Below are 17,966 nucleotides of genomic sequence, written 5' to 3'. Positions count from 1 at the left end.
GATTTTGGACGAGTCTACATGAAGCCTTGGGGACAAAGCTAAAGCTTAGTTCATCTTATCATCCTCAAACAGATGGTCAGACTAAACGAACCATTCAGACTCTAGAGGATCTACTTTGGGCGTGTATTATAGAGCAACAAGGTAGCTGGATGGATTGTTTGCCATTGATTGAGTTTACTTACAACAATAGCTACTAAGCCAGTATTGGTATGGCTCCTTTTGAAGCTCTATATGGACGAAAGTGCAAAACTCCTATTTGTTGGTATGATGATGGAGAAGCAGTACTTCTTGGACCTGAAATGCTACAACAGATTAACGAACAAGTGAAGTTGATTCGAGAGAAGATAAAAGCATCTCAGGATAGGCAGAAGAGCTATTATGATAGAAGGAGGAAGCCACTAGATTTTCAGGAAGGAGAACATGTGTTTTTGAAGGTTTCTCCCGTAACCGGGGTCGGAAGAGCTCTCAAATCTAGGAAGTTGACGCCCAAGTATCTAGGCCCGTATCAGATTTTGAAGAAGATTGGTCCTGTAGCCTATCATATCGCCTTACCTCCGAGTTTATCGAATTTGCATCCTGTGTTTCATGTCTCTCAATTGAGACGGTACAACCCAGATCCATCACATATACTTGCAGTGGACGAGGTACAGGTGAAGGATAACCTCACCTATAAAGCACAACCTCAGAAGATCACTGACCGAAGAATGAAGTCGTTGAGAGGAAAGGAGATCGCGTTGGTGAAGGTGCAGTGGGGAACCGATGAGGGTGATTCTACATGGGAGTTGGAGGATAGGATGAGAGAATTGTACCCAAGTTTGTTCATAGAGTAGTTAATTTCGGGGACGAAATTCCTAAAAGGGTGGGAGTATTGTAACATCCTAGAAACTTCTACCCGGAGTTTTCGGAAACAATGTATCTTGAATGATTATATATATATATATATATATATATATATATATAAGTATTATTCAGTGCATATGCATATATGTTCTTGGTAGAAGTAGGAATAGTGGGGGCAAGATATGTGGGTTAGGCTAATTAAGGAAGAGAAATCCATAACTGGGAGGTTATGGGATAATTCTTAATTAATTAGTTAAAATTCATCATTTTGCGTGCGACTTAAAATTTAACAAAACCAACCCCTGAACCACGCTCGGGGTTTTATTCTGAGCATTTTGATATATATATTGGTTACTTTCGAAAACTGGCCCCGACGGACGCAGAGAAACGCGAGGAACTGGAATCAGAGAAACGGCATGCAAACCGAGGCAGGATTTTAGCGTTTCAAAGGTCAGATTTTTTTTCACTTTTTGTGGCTGAGTATGGGTCACCATCAAAAGAGAAAGTGGGCCCTTTTGGCTCCACTCAAATGGAGACATGTGGCATAGTTTATAATAAAATAATAAGAAATGAGGAAAAAGCCTTTTTAAAATTAAAAAGCAACTCTCTCTCTCTTCACTCAGCCCCACACTTTTCAGAAGCCTTTTCCCCTCTCCCTCACGTTGCCATTCTCTTCTTCTTCATTCTCCATTGAAGCTCCAAACAAAGCTTCAACCTTTGGCCATCATTTCTGCCCCAAATCGTGAAAGGAGAGCATTTTCGGGGTTGTGAAGTGCGTGTCTACGAGTGGGACTTCGAAATTTCAGGTTTGGGTGGACTTCTTTGTCCTTTGATTTTCGTGGGTATGGGGTTTTGGGAGATATGATGGGTAGTTTTGTTAGTTTTCTGCTTCATGATAGTTATTTGTGAAGACTCTTGTTGAAAGCTTGTTGAAATTGCCATGTTTGGATGAGTTAAACATACCCATTCTGTTTTAGGGTTTTTATGAGGATGCTTGTGATGTTCATGTACTGAAATTGCTTATGGAAAACTGTTAGAGATGAATGGTAGAATTAACCTAGGGTTAGAAAGTGAAAATGTGGTGTTATGAGTGGAAAAAGAGTGAATTTTTGAGGGCTGAAAGGCCAAATCTGGAATTGGTAGTATTTAGAGGTTAGAGTGAGTTAATCTTAGCTTGAAATGCCATTTAGGACTTATGAGAAAGGTTAGGTTGTGCTAGAGAGAAAAAAACAAATGACCAAAGTGAACCAAGAGCCATTTCTAGGGCAAACTTGAGTGTTGAGGAGTCAAATTTTGATTCAGTGGAATTTTAGGTGTAAATTCAGTTTGAGCAAGTTTAGATTGATGGTATGGACTTGTGTGAGGTAAGAGTTTGCTTCAAATTTACCTCATTCTAAATTTCACTTTTCAAACCTAGAAAACCCATTGAATTGAGGGGTGTTGGACACCTAGATTCTGTGTTGCTGTGCTCTAAAGCTTGACTTTGGTTTAGACATTATTGATACATGATTTGGGACTTGTAGGATTTGATTTGGGCAAGATTGGATGAGAGGAAGGGTGATTTTCGAAATCTGCACTTATGCAGAATTTTGCTGTCAAAATAGGTGCAGCAGAATTTTGGCTTTGTGCAGAAAAATGCTTGTGTGTGGTGGGCTGTGGAAAGAGTAGTACAGAATGAGTTCTGGACGTTTGATAGTAGATCCCAACGGTCACAATGTAGGCTTATGTACTAGAGACTTCCAGTAAAATTTTCGAGTCGATCCAACGGTTAATGAACCGGAACGAAGGAATTGTTACTGGGGTCTTTAAGTGAGAAAAGCTGTGATTTGGTTGGTGTTTTGGGCAGAGTTTTCTGCCTTTGCCCTGTTTTGCTTGGCTGGGATAGCTTGTGCTGTTTGAATGTTGTATTACTTTGATGTTGGGGAAGCTTGGGAGGATTGATGGGGACCCGGTGTTGAGAGAAACGAGGATATGGGCTACGTGGGAGTACGTGAGCTCAGTTGGAGGTGGGCAACAGGGGATGGTGGGTTTATGCGCACTTTGTGGATGTGGAAAACTTGTTGTGCACCATCGCCCGACCGCCACCTAGTACCACATGTGATGGGTACCCCATAATCCTACAAGTTTGAGATGAGGAAGTGTAGAAGGGTGAACTTCCTGCTTTTAATCGTTGACCACAGAGTGGTACCTGGAGATATGTCGCGGGGGTCAGGAGACCTTGGGGACGTCAGGTGGGGTGCTATTGCCCAAAACCAAGCTTGACCAATCCCGACCCAACCCGGGCATAGTCAGTTAGTGAGAACCTGTGATGTACCTAAACAGGCGAGCTTCTGGCAGTCAATAGATAAAAGGAACAAAGACCACAAAGCAAGGGGGCTTGTGGTGGCTGGCCAGCTGTGAACTTTGATTGATATGTGGGTTATGGCCTCTGGTAATCGATTACCAAGGGTGGGTAATCGATTACAAGGCTTAAAAATGAAGACAAGAGGCTAAGATGGTCTCTGGTAATCGATTACCATGGGGTGTAATCGATTACCAGGCTTGAAAACGAGGTCAGGAAGCCATGAGGGCTTCTGGTAATCGATTACCAAGGGGGTGTAATCGATTACCAGGCTTAGAAAGGGGACTGGAACATTGTGGAGGCCTCTGGTTATCGATTACCAGCCTGTGTAATCAATTACACAGAGGGATGGGTCACTGGTAATCGATTACCAGGTATGTGTAATCGATTACACAGTGCATTTTTGCATATTTCATGTCCTGAGGCTGTGTAATTCGAGTTTAGCCTCTGGTAATCGATTACCAAGTCTGTGTAATCGATTACCAGAGATGAAAAGCCTTAAGATACTCCTTTTAATTGCATGTAGTGGTTATGAGACGCATTGTGCGGCGGCATAGTTAGATTCTTGTGAAAGAGTCTACCCCTTTCTTTTCTTTCTTGTAGATCGTGATGGCGGCGCAGCTAATCCGTGATCGAGTAGAGATGGAGTGCCTAGAGGGAGCTTGGGAGACCCTCGAAGGCAACACGAGGTGCCGATTTCGGGGCACCATTCGATTCACGGCTACTTCTTTGGTGCATCCAGATGAACCTGCACGGACACTTCAGCGCACTGTGGAGTGGATACTACCCACGCCTACACCATATCGTCTAGTGGAGCCCGTCCAAGTGATCGAGGTAACGTCATCCGAGGAAGACCCTGAGGAGGATCCCGAGGAGCTACCTCTTGAGCCTGCCGTGGATGCTCTTGACTTTCTAGAGGGCGATGAGGACCCACTTCCTGAGGTGGATTCTCCCGAGGAAGTCATGTTGGCATCTGAGGCAGATTCTACGGAGGATGGTGGTCCGGAGGAGATGGCGATCAGCGGAGGCTCTTCATCCTAGTGGACAGCTCTCTGGTTTAATTTTGTATACTTTTGAGGGTGGGTGTATCTAGGACTGACTGTTAGGTTTACTCTTTTGTTTTTGTATGGGTAGACCTGATGTATAGGAATTTGATGATTGTATACATGTGGCTGAAGCCACCACTATGAACACCTTTGCTCTGGATGACACTATGTATTTTGTAAAACTCCCATATTTTGGACAGCTTTAAATGATGAATGCATTTATGATCGATCTTGTTATTTGAAAAGAAAGCATTAGCAACTTTATTTGTAAAAGAGTTTATCGACCGTATTTTATTCTTTTATTTTCACGTGACGACCTAAAGTAATGGCTGGTACATTCTTCCTTTTGAAACAGCAAAATAGTTTAGAGATTATGAGCGGTAAGAAAGAAATGACTCCGAATAGAGTTGTGAACTGGCCATTCAGGACTCTATAGTGAGGATTTTCCTTCTAAACCTAGTTATGGTGAAAAGAGAAAGAAATGAAAAAGAAAAAGAAGAAAAAAAAAATTTACCATGGTTTTTGTTATTTAAATTATTACTATTAAACCAGTCATTAATTTAGGGACGCCACACTTGACACCTGTAAAGAGAATAAAAACACATATATTAGTGGTGTTGGGTATGTTAGAGTAAGGTAAGGTTTGAAAACCCCTTTCTAGGGCATCTTCCCATGAGGGAACATGGTTCCTCACAAACTCAATCGGTGGCGCTACAAGTATAGAAAAATATGGGACAAAACTTTTGTAAAAGTTTGTTAAGTCATGGTAGCCCCAGATTTCCCTTATACTTGGTGGAGTGGGCCAATCAGGAATGACCTTTATTCTCTTAAGGTCCATGGGAACCCCTTGATCACTATTTAAAAATTAAGGAATGTAATGCAATATAACGTACCTTTTTCTATATTTTCATGTTGATTATTCCTACAAAAAAGTACGACAAACCTAAGGTGTTCCATATGAGCACCTAGGTTTGTATTAAAATAAAAAATAAGAACAAAACTACCTAATGAGTCCTTATGTACACAAATCATAAAGATGTTGGGTGCATGAGTGATTTTACAAAAGAGGGTTGCAACACTCAACACATTCATCATATCACTTATTTTAGGGACTTGGTGCCTAATAATACCCATTTTGGGCACACAAGCATTTAAGCTCTTACGAACCAAACCCTCATCCAACAATTTCATTACTTGAAGAATAACCTCAAGCCCAAGAGGTGTGGCAGTGCTAACAATGTCTTTTTACAAAGGAGAAGATGTGGAGGTTGTCTAAGAGAGTAAGTTTCTTTAATTTTTGTCTTTATTGCAAAATGGTTTTCCTTTTTAGCTAACCTCTTAGAGGAGACACTTACCTCCTTAACCATTAAAGGTTGTCCTTCTTCTTAGGGGTAGATTTCTTCACTAGATTCTTCCCCTTTTGCTTTTTCACTTTCACTAGAGGAAGGTGAAGTAGTAGCCTCATCTTGGCTACTATAAATGTCTTGGCCCATCATAATCATGGTTTTCTTGGTGGGGCATTGAGAAGTAATATGTCCTCTTCTAAGACATTTCAAACACTTTATAGAGCTAGTCTTCTCTTGCATACTAGCCTTAGGGGGTTGCTTTTCTATTGTCTTCCCCTATCATCTTTGGGCTTAGAAGGTGGCGCCCCTAAGATGCCTTCACCTAGGTTTTTCTTTAGATATGAGTGAGAGCCATAGATTTTCAAGTAGACTTCCTTTTAAGTTGTTACTCTACCCTTATTTCCCAATCTAACTAAGCCTCTACATTGTCCTTCCCATGGAAGTATGGGAGGTTATTGTTAGCCTCTTAAGTGTTTCTTTCCATTTCTCTCCTATGGGAGTGAGGTCTAAGATGTGACCTATGTCTTCCTTCATAATAGTCACAAAGTTCTTCACTTAGGCTCTTGAAAGAGTCATGACTACTATAGGAGGCATCTTTTTCTTTTCTTAACTCTTTTAGTATTTTCCTTCTTTCTTCTTCCCTTATTTGTTCCCTCTCATCTTGATTTACTTTTCCTTTTTTTTCTTTCTAGTTTTTCTTTCCATAACTAGAGGGAACTCAACTCATTTAAGATTCTAGATGGGGGGTCCTTATAACTAGTATCCTCACCATTAACACTAGATGAATGGTGACTCATGTTGGTTCCTAAGTTGTGGTTCTTTCTTGTTGGGGGTTAGCAAAAGGTAAAAGCTAGGGTTTAAAAGAACCCAAGTGATCGAGGCCGTACTTGAATCAAATAAGCATTAAAATGCAGTAACTAGGAAGTGATCCTAGGTCATTTCCCAACGAGCAATGATAAACCAAATGTTCATAATATACTTGTAGTAATAGTAACAATTGGGGGGGGGGGGGGTTGTGTTTGTTTTGTGAATTTAAGAACAAGCAGATTGGAATACGAAATTAATAATAGTAAAAATGTGTTGTTTCCTCTTATTCAGAAGCCATTCTCTTATTCTAGGTTATGAGGATTTCACCCCTGGCAGTTAACCCCTTAATCCAACCCTAATTTAATTTACTAAGCGAAAATCAACTTAGGGCTGCCAATATGTGATTAAGCAACACATACACCAATTAACCCCTTGTTCATTAAGCACGAATGCAATTTAAGCACAGAGGTAATTAATCAGACACGAAGCATGCACAGATTAACAGAACGCATGTGGGTTAATTGGTGAAGGGAAAACCGATAGGAGAGTAACATTAAAAACAGAACCTCAAAGAGAATTATGCTTCATCCTCAGAGGGAAACAACACTAGGAATTTAGCCTTCCATAAGCTCAACAAAAGCAGAAATGTAAATGAAGCTAAAGGCAGAAAACATAAATGAAACTAGAAGCATAAACGTAAATGAAGCTAAAGGCATAAAACGTAAATGAAAGCAGAAGAAGGAACAAAAAAAAAACGAAATTGCAATTGAAAGCAGAAAAATGGAAAATGCCTTAACGTGAACAGTAATCCAAAGCTAAAAACGTAAAACCCTAAAACCCTATGCTCTAAATAATGGAATCCCCCTTACACGAATCCCAAGGCTACTATTTATAAGGGTCACTCAGAGTCACTGGGCCCTATTACATTATTCTGGCCCAAAACGAAATAAACACTGAACATCATAAAAATAAAATTGCAATCTCCTAATTAGAAATTAACTAAGGTAAACGTTGCTTTATTTGCCCTTTTTAAGTCCACAACCAAAATTCGGATTAAGCTCAATGTTTCATTAGTTCCTGATATTAGATTAAAAACATCAAATTAGCTGAATGAGCCCAAATAATAAAACTGCATAATTAATTTGACAATTAAGACTAATCAGTAATTAAAATGGTGCACAAAGGTTTAAGAAATAGGAGAAAATAATGGCACATTAAAATCCCCTATACTTAGCCTTTTGCACTCCTGGGCAAAATGAAACAAAGAACATAATCAAAGGATATCAAAGAGAGACAAACAAAAACATTTACATATTTCTCAATGAACATCAAGGAATGAAAGGAATGGGTAACATCTAACATCTAACATGAAGAGATCCAAAGAGTCAAAACATTCATGAAAATCATCCAAGCAACCCAATCATGGCAAAATAGTTAATAAGCTCAAGAATGAAAAGTGATAAAGCCTCACAAGATATACACTCTATCTCTCAAGTGTCTAGGCTACTATTTACCCTCAAAGCACCCATGAAAACCAACACCACATAAACTTGGCAAGATTCTAAAATTGACAATCAACCCATAAACACAAGCACATGAGGATCACAAGGTCTTTTAAGGTTGTAATGGGGCCAAGGACAAGGTAGGGAAAAATATGGAATAAGTAGCTAAATCTCAAAGGAATAGAGGAGCAATGGGGAATAAGTGCATATTAAGAAAAAATAAGAAAACCTAAAGATAAAATTTAAACATAAAGAGTAGAACCAAGAGTCTCATTATTCTTTTTTTTTCTATTTAAGATCTTATTCACTCAATTTTATTGCTTTTCTTTTTCTTTTTCTAATTGATTCAACTTGATTTTTTTTAACAGTAGCATTTGAGAACTAGCATATCATTCAGCAACATGTCCAACATTTAACCCATATACAATGTACATCCGTATGGCCCAAAAATACATCATGAAGCATAGCCAACAAACCCCCCCCCCCCCACACTTATTCCCAAAACAATTCCAAAGCTCCAAAATTCCTTAAGGTTAAGGTGAGATCATGGTTTTTCACTTAAGGCTTGTAATGAGCTTCAAAACAAAGAAAGGGGAACATAGGCTCAAAGGGCTATCAAAGGGATTAATTCAAGGTAAGTCTATTTGGCTAGAGGCTTATAAGAACAAAATTGCCTAAATCATTTCCAAATATGCATATGAATTAGGAAGCATCAACAAGAATCAAGCCAAGGCTATTGTGCAAGCAATCAATGGGGCAAAACACACCAAATGATTATGATGATGGCTCAAATTCTGACAAAGGTAAACTTATCACTTCCAAATTGAGCTTTCAAAACTATCATGACATTTAGAGGAAAAACAAGGATTTCAAATCACAAAATGTCAAGAGACTTTTATTTTCGAAACAATTACCCATTACTTGAACATAACCTATAATTCAAAGAAAAACATGCAATGTCATACATGCAAACAGAATTGACCTAAAATATTAAACTAGAAACCCAACAAAACTAACAAAATTAACAAATTAACACAACTAACAAAATTAACAAAACCAAAGAACACTCCCCCCATACTTAAACAACACATTGTCCTCAATGTAGCACAATTAAAAGATTAAAAGCAATTAAACCATCAAATAGAATTGGACAAATGTAATAAAAGGAAAGAAGGAGATAGGAAAAGAAGAACTCCCTAAGTCATGGTGGAGGAACAGTAGGGTGGAGTAAGGAAGTCTCTTCCACCACTACGTCCACTAAAGAAGGGTTTGTGAGGAATGGCTTAAGTCGGTGTCCATTGACCTTGAAGCTCTTGTTTGTGGAGTCACTTTTGATCTCAACTGTACCATAAGGAAAAACATTAGTAACAACAAAAGGACCAATCCACTTAGACCTCAACTTACCACTCATGAGTCCAAGCCTAGAATTATACAATAACACTTTTTGCCCAACCATGAAGTCATTCTTAATTATCATGCTATCATGGAACTTCTTGGTCTTTTCTTTGTAGAACTTGGCATTCTCGTAGGCTTCTAGGCGGATCTCATCTAACTCACTCAGTTGTAACTTCCTTTCCTCACCAACTTGATCCATAGAGAAGTTGCAGGTCTTCACTGCCCAATATGCTTTGTGCTCAATCTCCACTGGAAGATGACATGCCTTTCCAAAGACAACCTGATAAGGAGACATTCCTATGGGTGCTTTGTAGGCAGTCTGATGTGCCCAAAGAGCATCATCAAGCCTAGTACTCCAATCTTTCCTGCTTGGCTGCACAATCTTCTCTAAAATTCTCTTGATCTCCCTGTTAGAAATTTATGCCTGTCCATTGGTTTGGGGGTGGTATGGTGTGGATACCCTGTGTACAACCCCATACTTTTTAAGCAATGCATGCATTTATTTGTTGTAAAAATGGGTTCCTTGATCACTAACGATTGCTTTAGGTACTCCAAACCTACAAAATAGATTAGATCTGACAAAATCTACAACAACCTTAGCATCATTAGTTCTAATGGGCTTGGCTTCCACCCATTTTGAAACATAATCAACTGCAAGGAGAATGTAAACATAACCAAAAGAGATAGGAAAAAGGCCCATGAAATCTATGCCCCAGACATCAAACACCTCACAGAATAGCATGAGTTGCTGAGGCATTTGTTGTCGCCATGTAAGTGCACTTCCTGCTCTCTGACACTGCTCATAAGTGCTACAGATCTTCCACGCATCTTTAAAGATGGTGGGCCAATAAAAGCCACAGTCAAGCACTTTGCGAGCTATCCTTTGAACACCCAGATGACCTCCCGGTGCGGAAGAATGACAGAACCGTAGGATTGAGTTAGTCTCATGATCTGGAATGCATCGTCTAATGACCTGATCACTGCACAATTTCCACAAGTAGGGGTCATCCCAAATAAAATACTTAGCGTCACTTTTAATATTATCTTTTTGAGCTTTAGATGCTAAGGGAGGAAAAACAGAAGCAACTAAATAATTGACAATTGTCATACCCTAATTTCGTCCGGGGATTATTATTTGATGATATACAACCTTTGATTGGCCGCTTCGAGATACTTGGCACCCTTTGTTGCACAATATGTGAAGTCCCGAGACGTGCTAAAAATCAAAAGGAAGCAAGCTTACGCGATCCGTGAAAATTTCGTAATGTGACGGAAATCGAAAGGAGGTGTTTTTCGCAATCCGTGAGTTTTCGTAAAAAGCTAAAAAAGAGTAAATACATAATCCGTGAAGATTCGTAACCTTGCGGAAGGAAAATAAGTATCGTTACGAAATTCGTAAAGTTTCGTAACGTTACGAAAAAAGAATTACCAAAAATGGTAAATGGGGGTGCATTTAGTAAAAAGGGGGGTACAAATAGCAATCAGGCCCACTTGGGCCTTCCAGATTCTTCCTCCAGAAGGTTGTTGCTTCTGGAGGAAGTAACCTTGCTCGCCTGGGCGAGCTGGGTGGCAAGCTCCTCCCCTATTTTGCTATAAATAGGGGGAGGAGTGAAGGGAGAAGGGGTTCAGCCTTCTTGGCACTTCTTATTCTCTCGAAATTGCTGAGAAAAATTATTTTCGTGAAGAAAATCCAAGCCGAGGCGCTTCCGTAACGTTTTCGTGAGTAATTACGCAAAGATTCTCGACCGTTCTTCAACATTCATCGTTCCTTCTTCGTTTTCTTCAGTCTTCAACGGGTAAGTACCTCAAACCGAGCTTTTCAATTCATTCTATGTACCCGTGGTGGTCCACATTTTTTTTCATGTATTTTTATTCTCGTTTTCATTCGCTTTCTATACCCCATTTTGATGTGCTTCAGTCATTTATTTAAGTTGTTTCTCACCTAATCTAAAAATAAAATAAATTTCCACCGATCATTTGAATTGTATCATCCGTTAATTTCTGTTAAAAAAAATTCTGACCGTTCGGTCGTGCCGTAACCACGTTGGATATCAAAAAGAGGTATTATAATAATATAATAATCAAAAAATACCTTTTAGTAAAATAAAGCGAAAAATCAATCAGACGTTTTCTCTTTGGAATTTCTCATTCTTAATTGAATTGACTAATAACTAAAGTGAAACTAAGGCTAAAATCAACTCGCCTAGTCAAGCTCGTCCACAAAAAATAGGGTTTTGAAAGTTTATCATTTCAGTTTCTTACCAAGTAAAATGGATCATTTTTAAGGTCCAACGCCTTAAAATGATCACCTTTCAAGTAAAAAGAATCACTTGATTCACGCATAAGGAAGAACTACGTAGGTCTGATTTCCTCTTTGATGGAGGGTACGTAGGAGCAAGAGCCCCGCTTTTGTCGACCTCAAAAAAATAAAAAGAACTAAAAGTTAAGATAACACAATTTCCACAATTCTAAAAAATAGGTTGTTGTACTTTGAGACAAACGTAAGAGGTGCTAATACCTTCCTCAAACGTAAATACAACTCCTGAACATAAAATTTTCATTTCGACCGGTTTCCTTCGGTTTTTCCGACATTTCCCACAAATAAACGTTGGTGGCGACTCTGCGCATCTTTCCTCCTTTGGAAAGTGCACCCGTGAGCCTCGCCTTCGCTCGCCCACAAAAGGGCATGTTGCGACAGTTGGCGACTCCACTGGGGACAATTTTTGTGAGTTAGGCCTATTTTAAGGAATTGTGGAATTGTGAAACTTTGTGTGTGCATTTTGTTGAACTGTGTAAAATGTAATAACTGCTGTCTTTTCCACATTTTTACACTGCATTCTAAGCACCCACGGGTTTGAGTAAAAAAGGGGCCCTATACCCGGGTTCATGGGAATTTAAGGAGTGGAGGTGAATCTATCATCATGCTAGGTCTCCGACTTGCTTGATAATAGTGAAACCTCGTCTAGAGCTTTCTCTCTTTATAATGTGTTGTCGCTGGTATTCCATACCGCCACAATATTATTATCTTGAGTGATTATACCTCTAGAAAACAGCCGTGTGAACTATGAATCGTTGGGAGTAGTTATTAGAGACCCCTAGATATTATCCTATAGGTCCCTAAAATAGGGGCACGGAGCAAACACGCTGCGTGCCATTTTAAACATTGTCATGCATATAACCTAAAGGTCATATACGCCTTTGTTGTATGATTATTTGAGGATATTGCCATGCTGTGTAAATCCCCCTGTTGCGCTTTTGCGCATCTGCATCATGTCGTCACACATGCGTTGTATGTGGGTCTCATCTTTTGTCGTGGGAAGTCGGAAGATCCATATCGTCTTCTTAACCGCACACATGGGGCACTGCGCCCCCAAATGCGCAAGTAAGGAGAGATGATTTTCCGGGCTCTCGTGTCCATAAATGCATTCATATCATGCACCACATAAACATCTCTTTAGCATCATAATGAACATATCGTTCCTGCATTTGTCCGTTATCACATTCCCATTTTGCATGAGTCATTGCATCATCATGCATATGCGTTCAGCATACTAATTGTTTTCATGTTTGCTCATGTGTGACCCTTGCGTTTTCCCCTGCAAGATAAAAACAAAAAAAGAAAGCGCGAAAATTCACGCTGCATTTTTAGCTGCATATATTCGGTACCATTAGCCAACTGTGTTGGGATCATAAACCCATTTCACTTAAAAACAAAATGATTGAACATGGTACCTAATGCATGGTTAACTAAGAAAGTATGTTTCTTCAGGCATCTCAATCTCATAATTACATTTTCCATGCATAGCATGCGTATTCCCGAGTCTTTCATCCCTATGAAATGTTGATGAAGTATTGGCGATCAAAATTGCCATTCCCTGGGTTATGGGGTTGAACCAAGCTCGTGCTTTTATGAAAAGATTCATCGAGTCAAGTTGAAGTATGGAAGTAACCATCTTGCAAAAGTTGGGGCAAAAGGTGGATTGTGTTACATCATTGCTTCGGCTACTGTCAAACACGTTTAGGATTGTTGATATCCTTGTTACTTCTAGTTTCACCTTGACAAAGAGGTCATGGACCAAGTTGAAAATCTAAATTGATTCAACCCCATGTCCTATGTAAAAATTCACAATTCTTCAACTATGCATCATTAGCATACATCCATGCTTTTCATTGGTTGCATTGCTCATTACATTCTTTCCTTGAAAAATAAAATAAAAAAAGAACTTAATCATTGTTATAAAAAAGAAAAAAACATGCTTTAAGGTGCCCTTACCGAACCCGTGCTAGAGCTAGAGTAATGGGTAAAGCGGAAGAGGTACAAGAGTAGATGGAGGCCGACATGGAGGCCATGAAAGAGCAAATGGCCGCAATGATGGAGGCCATGATGAGCGTGAAGAAGATAATGGAAGCCAATGCGGTTGCAATTGCCGCTACCAGTGTTGTTGCTAAGGTGAACCTGATGTCCCCATCCGGCATCAACCAAATGAATCATCCAACCTCAGATATGGTAGGCAAAGATTTGGGAAGTACGGGCGGCCCCCTTGATGTGCAAATTCAAAACGAGCACAGCTTCCCGCCATATGGCTTGCCTCTCAACTATACGCCACCCAATGTGGCGTACACTCCCAATAAGAATGTCAATAACTTTACTCTTATACCCATTGAGAGCCAACAACCCCAAACTGATCATGCACATGTCTCTTAAACCGTGGGGGAGACACATGAAATTCCCCATCACAATCTAGCCGACTTCGAGCCTTGGCTCGGATATGCCACTAAAGGGCAAGCAGTTGGTGGTATACCCCTTGAAAACACTTCGGAAGGCCCTCAATATCACCCCCAGCTACACCTCTTGCATTCCACAACAAGTAAAAACCCTCGTGCTGTGGCAGAAATGGAAAAGTTGGATCATTTAGAGGAAAGGCTCAGGGCCATTGAAGGAGGTGAAGATTATGCCTTTGCTAACCTAAAAGAGTTGTTCCTAGAACCCAATATCATCACCCCTCCTAAGTTCAAGGTGCTGGACTTTGACAAGTACAAGGGGACTACTTGCCCCAAGAACCATCTAAAGATGTATTATCGGAAGATGGGGGCATGCGCAAAAGATGAGGAACTGCTGATACATTCCTTCCAAGAAAATCTTATTGGGGTAGCTGTTACCTCGTACACTAACCTGGAACCTTCTCGAGTCCACTCTTGGAAGGACCTAATGGTTGCCTTCATTAGGCAGTATCAGTACAATTTTGATATGGTTCCGGATAGGATGCAACAACATAACATGTGCAAAAAGGGGCATAGATCTTTCAAAGAATACGCCCAAAGGTGGAGAGACCTGGCAGCTCAAGTGGCACCTCAATGACGGAGAAAAAATGATAATGATAGTAGACACATTACCAGTATTCTACTATGAAAAAATGGTGGACTACACACCTTCAAGCTTTGATGATATGGTCTTCACCGACGAAAGGATCAAAGTGGGTCTAAAAAGAGGCAAATCTGATCATCATACTTTGATAAATGCCAAAAAAACTAGGGAAAATGAAGAGGGTGAGAATGAGGGACAAGCCCATGCTATGACTGCCATTCCTATACAGCCAAGTTTCCCACCAACCCAACAATGTCATTACTCAGCCAATAACCAACCTTCTCCTTACCCACCGCCCAGTTATCCACAAAGGCCATCCCTAAAACAACCACAAAGTCTGTCTACCACACTTCCAATGACGAACATCACCTTTAGCACAATCCAAAAACACCAACCAAGAAAAGAATTTTGCAGCGAGAAAGCCTATAGAATTCACCCCAATTTCGGTGTCCTATGCTGACTTGCTCCCATATCTACTTGATAATTCAATGGTAGCCATAACCCCAGCCAAGGTTCATCAACCTCCATTTCTCCGAGAATACGACTCGAACGCAACATGTGCTTGTCATGGAGAAGCCCCGGGGCATTCCATTGAGCATTGTAGGGGCCTGAAGCGTAAGGTGCAAGGTCTAATTGATGCGGGCTAGCTAAAATTTGAGGAGAATCGCGTGTAAATCCTGACATTGACAAGAGATGCCACACATGGGGCAATTTTGAAAGCTGTTGTTAGATGTCTCTAATGACTCATCAGGATTTTCAACTTTCACCGGAATTGGGTGCAAGCCATTGGTCTATTTGCTCAAGCGACCTGTGCTCCTGAGTTTGGACTTCCAAGACCATTCAATCAGAGATTACTCGTCTTGCACATTGGTGGGGCTGTCGTAAAACAACAAGTAAAGTTCAAAACAAATAAGTTTCAAAATAAAAAAAAGGCATTTGATTGACTGTGTTTTCAAGACATTCATGTGGCCTCATTTTATCATTCCGGAAGGTTTGTCTTTTAGAGAGAAGTGAGTTATCAAGAATAGGATGTTGGACAAATGGCCTCAGTTACCTTAAAAAAAAAAGGGGGTTGAATTAAGATACGAAGACTATTCCCCAATTAAACTTTCACTCTCTTCGGATTAACAATGCACCCTTAAACATGAATTACTCAAAAGACAATTCAAAATAAACTTCTTTAAAGCAAAAGATAAATAGCAATAAATAAAAGAAGTTTAAGGGAAGAGAGGAATGCAAACTTGATTTATACTGGTTCGGCCACTTCCCGTGCCTACGTCCAGTCCTCAAGCAACCCACTTGAGATTTTCCATTCTCTTTGTAAAACTCTTTTTACAAAGTCTGAACCACACAGGGACAACCCTTCCCTTGTATTCAGGAATCCTCTATAACAAGAGACCCATGGTCTCTTAATCCCTTTTCATAAATAAGAAGAAGAGAAGAAGAAATCTCTCTTAAAAGAGATAGATTCTATAATGAAGATCAATCAAAATTCTTTATTGAATATGCAAGTGGTTGACCAAGGAATCTTTTTGAGAGGATAAAACTGTTTGGGCAATGAAAAGTCTCTTTAAATTCGTGTTTCCAAGTCACCTTTGATTGTCATTCATAAAACATCTGAATAGATGTGACTCTTGGAAATTATTTTCTGAAAATCCCCTCTGGTAATCGATTACAAGACTTGTGTAATCGATTACAGGCTTTAAAATTTGAATTAAAACGTTCAATAAACTGCTGGTAATCAATTACCATCCATGTGTAATCAATTACACGTTATAAATTTTGAATGCAAATTTCTAGTGACTGTTATAAACATCTTCAGCTGCTGGTAATCGATTACCAGAGAGAAAATTTCAATTTGAAATGATAGAACTCTTTGGTCAAACCTTTTGTTTTTTCAATTTGGAAACTTCTTCCTAAAGATTCTAGAGATCAACTTGATCATATATCTTGATTTTCTTGGATTCTTGTCTTGAATAAAACTTAGAAGCACTTGATCCTTTAGCATCATCAAGACATCAAAACATCTTGCTTCTACATAGGAGTCATTTGACTTAATCCATCAACTGAAAAATCCTTCAACTATTTCTCGTCCTTGGAAAATTCTTTTTGCAAGATTCAACTGCTTCTTTCATTCTTCCTCACTACGAGGTTGTGAAAATAAGACAACAATTGGTACCTCTAAGCCCTACACTGGGGCAATGGAAGGCACCATGCATAAACCTCAAACGAACCTAGGGGCAGATTAGAAGTTCTCACCCAATAGGTTCCTTGCTACAAGGTCATGACGAAAGACAACAATTGTACCTCAAATCCTTACACTGGGGCAATGAAAGGCACCATGCAAAAACCTCAAGCGAACCTAGGGGCAGATTATAATTTTTCACCCAATAGGTTCCCAGCTACAAGGTCATGACGAAAGACAACGATTGTACCTCAAAGCCTTACACTGGGGCAACGAAAGGCACCATGTAAAAACCTCAAGCAAACCTAGGGGCAAATTAGAAGTTCTCACCGAATAGGTTCCCAGCTACAAGGTCATGACGAAAGATAACAATTGGTACCTCAAAGCCTTACACTGGGGCAATGAGGGGCATCGTGCTTGAGCCTCTAGTGAACATAGGGGCAGATCAAAAGTTCTCACCCGTCGATGTTTTTAAACAAAAAAAAAGGGAGACAAGCCCTGGAATTTCAATAGATTGATTAAACGTCAAACGGCTCCATTCCCGTCACTCCAAAATGGTCAAGTGACTAAATCAAACAGAACATACACTCTGAGGGAGTTCCCAGAGAGATTTGCAAAAGATAGGATAGGGTTGCATGAATTATCACCTTTTTCAAAAGAACAGTCAATCTGTGTTTTCCAAAAAGATTAAATCAAAATCAAAATCACAAAATAGGGAAAAAATGTCATGAACATTGTACAACTTTCCATTGCATTGCATTGTTTCATATGAGGTCAGCATTACCAAATTTCACAACAAAGGTTGCATGCGTCTGCATCCCTAAAAATCATGTTAACTGCATAGATTTCCTACATCTCGTGTTCAATCTTGTTGGATGACCGGCCCTCTCGATGGGCCGACCTCTTGTTTTCTCGTGTTCAATCTTGTTGGGTGGACCCTTGGGTACTAGTACCTATCACCTTTAGAGGATCATATGTCCTCGCCATCAGAGGACTACACATCCTCGCCTGCAGAGGGCTGCACGCCCTCGCCTTTAGAGGGCTACGCATCCTCATTTTTAGTGTGCTCCATATCCACACCTTAGAAGAATTTAAGGTCCTTTGCCCTTAGATGCTTAATTGAGACTTGCGCTCCCGGT

This window comes from Glycine soja, chromosome 18, assembly GCF_004193775.1.
Source record: "Glycine soja cultivar W05 chromosome 18, ASM419377v2, whole genome shotgun sequence".
NCBI lineage: Eukaryota > Viridiplantae > Streptophyta > Magnoliopsida > Fabales > Fabaceae > Glycine > Glycine soja.
Note: the sequence above shows the minus strand (reverse complement) of the source record.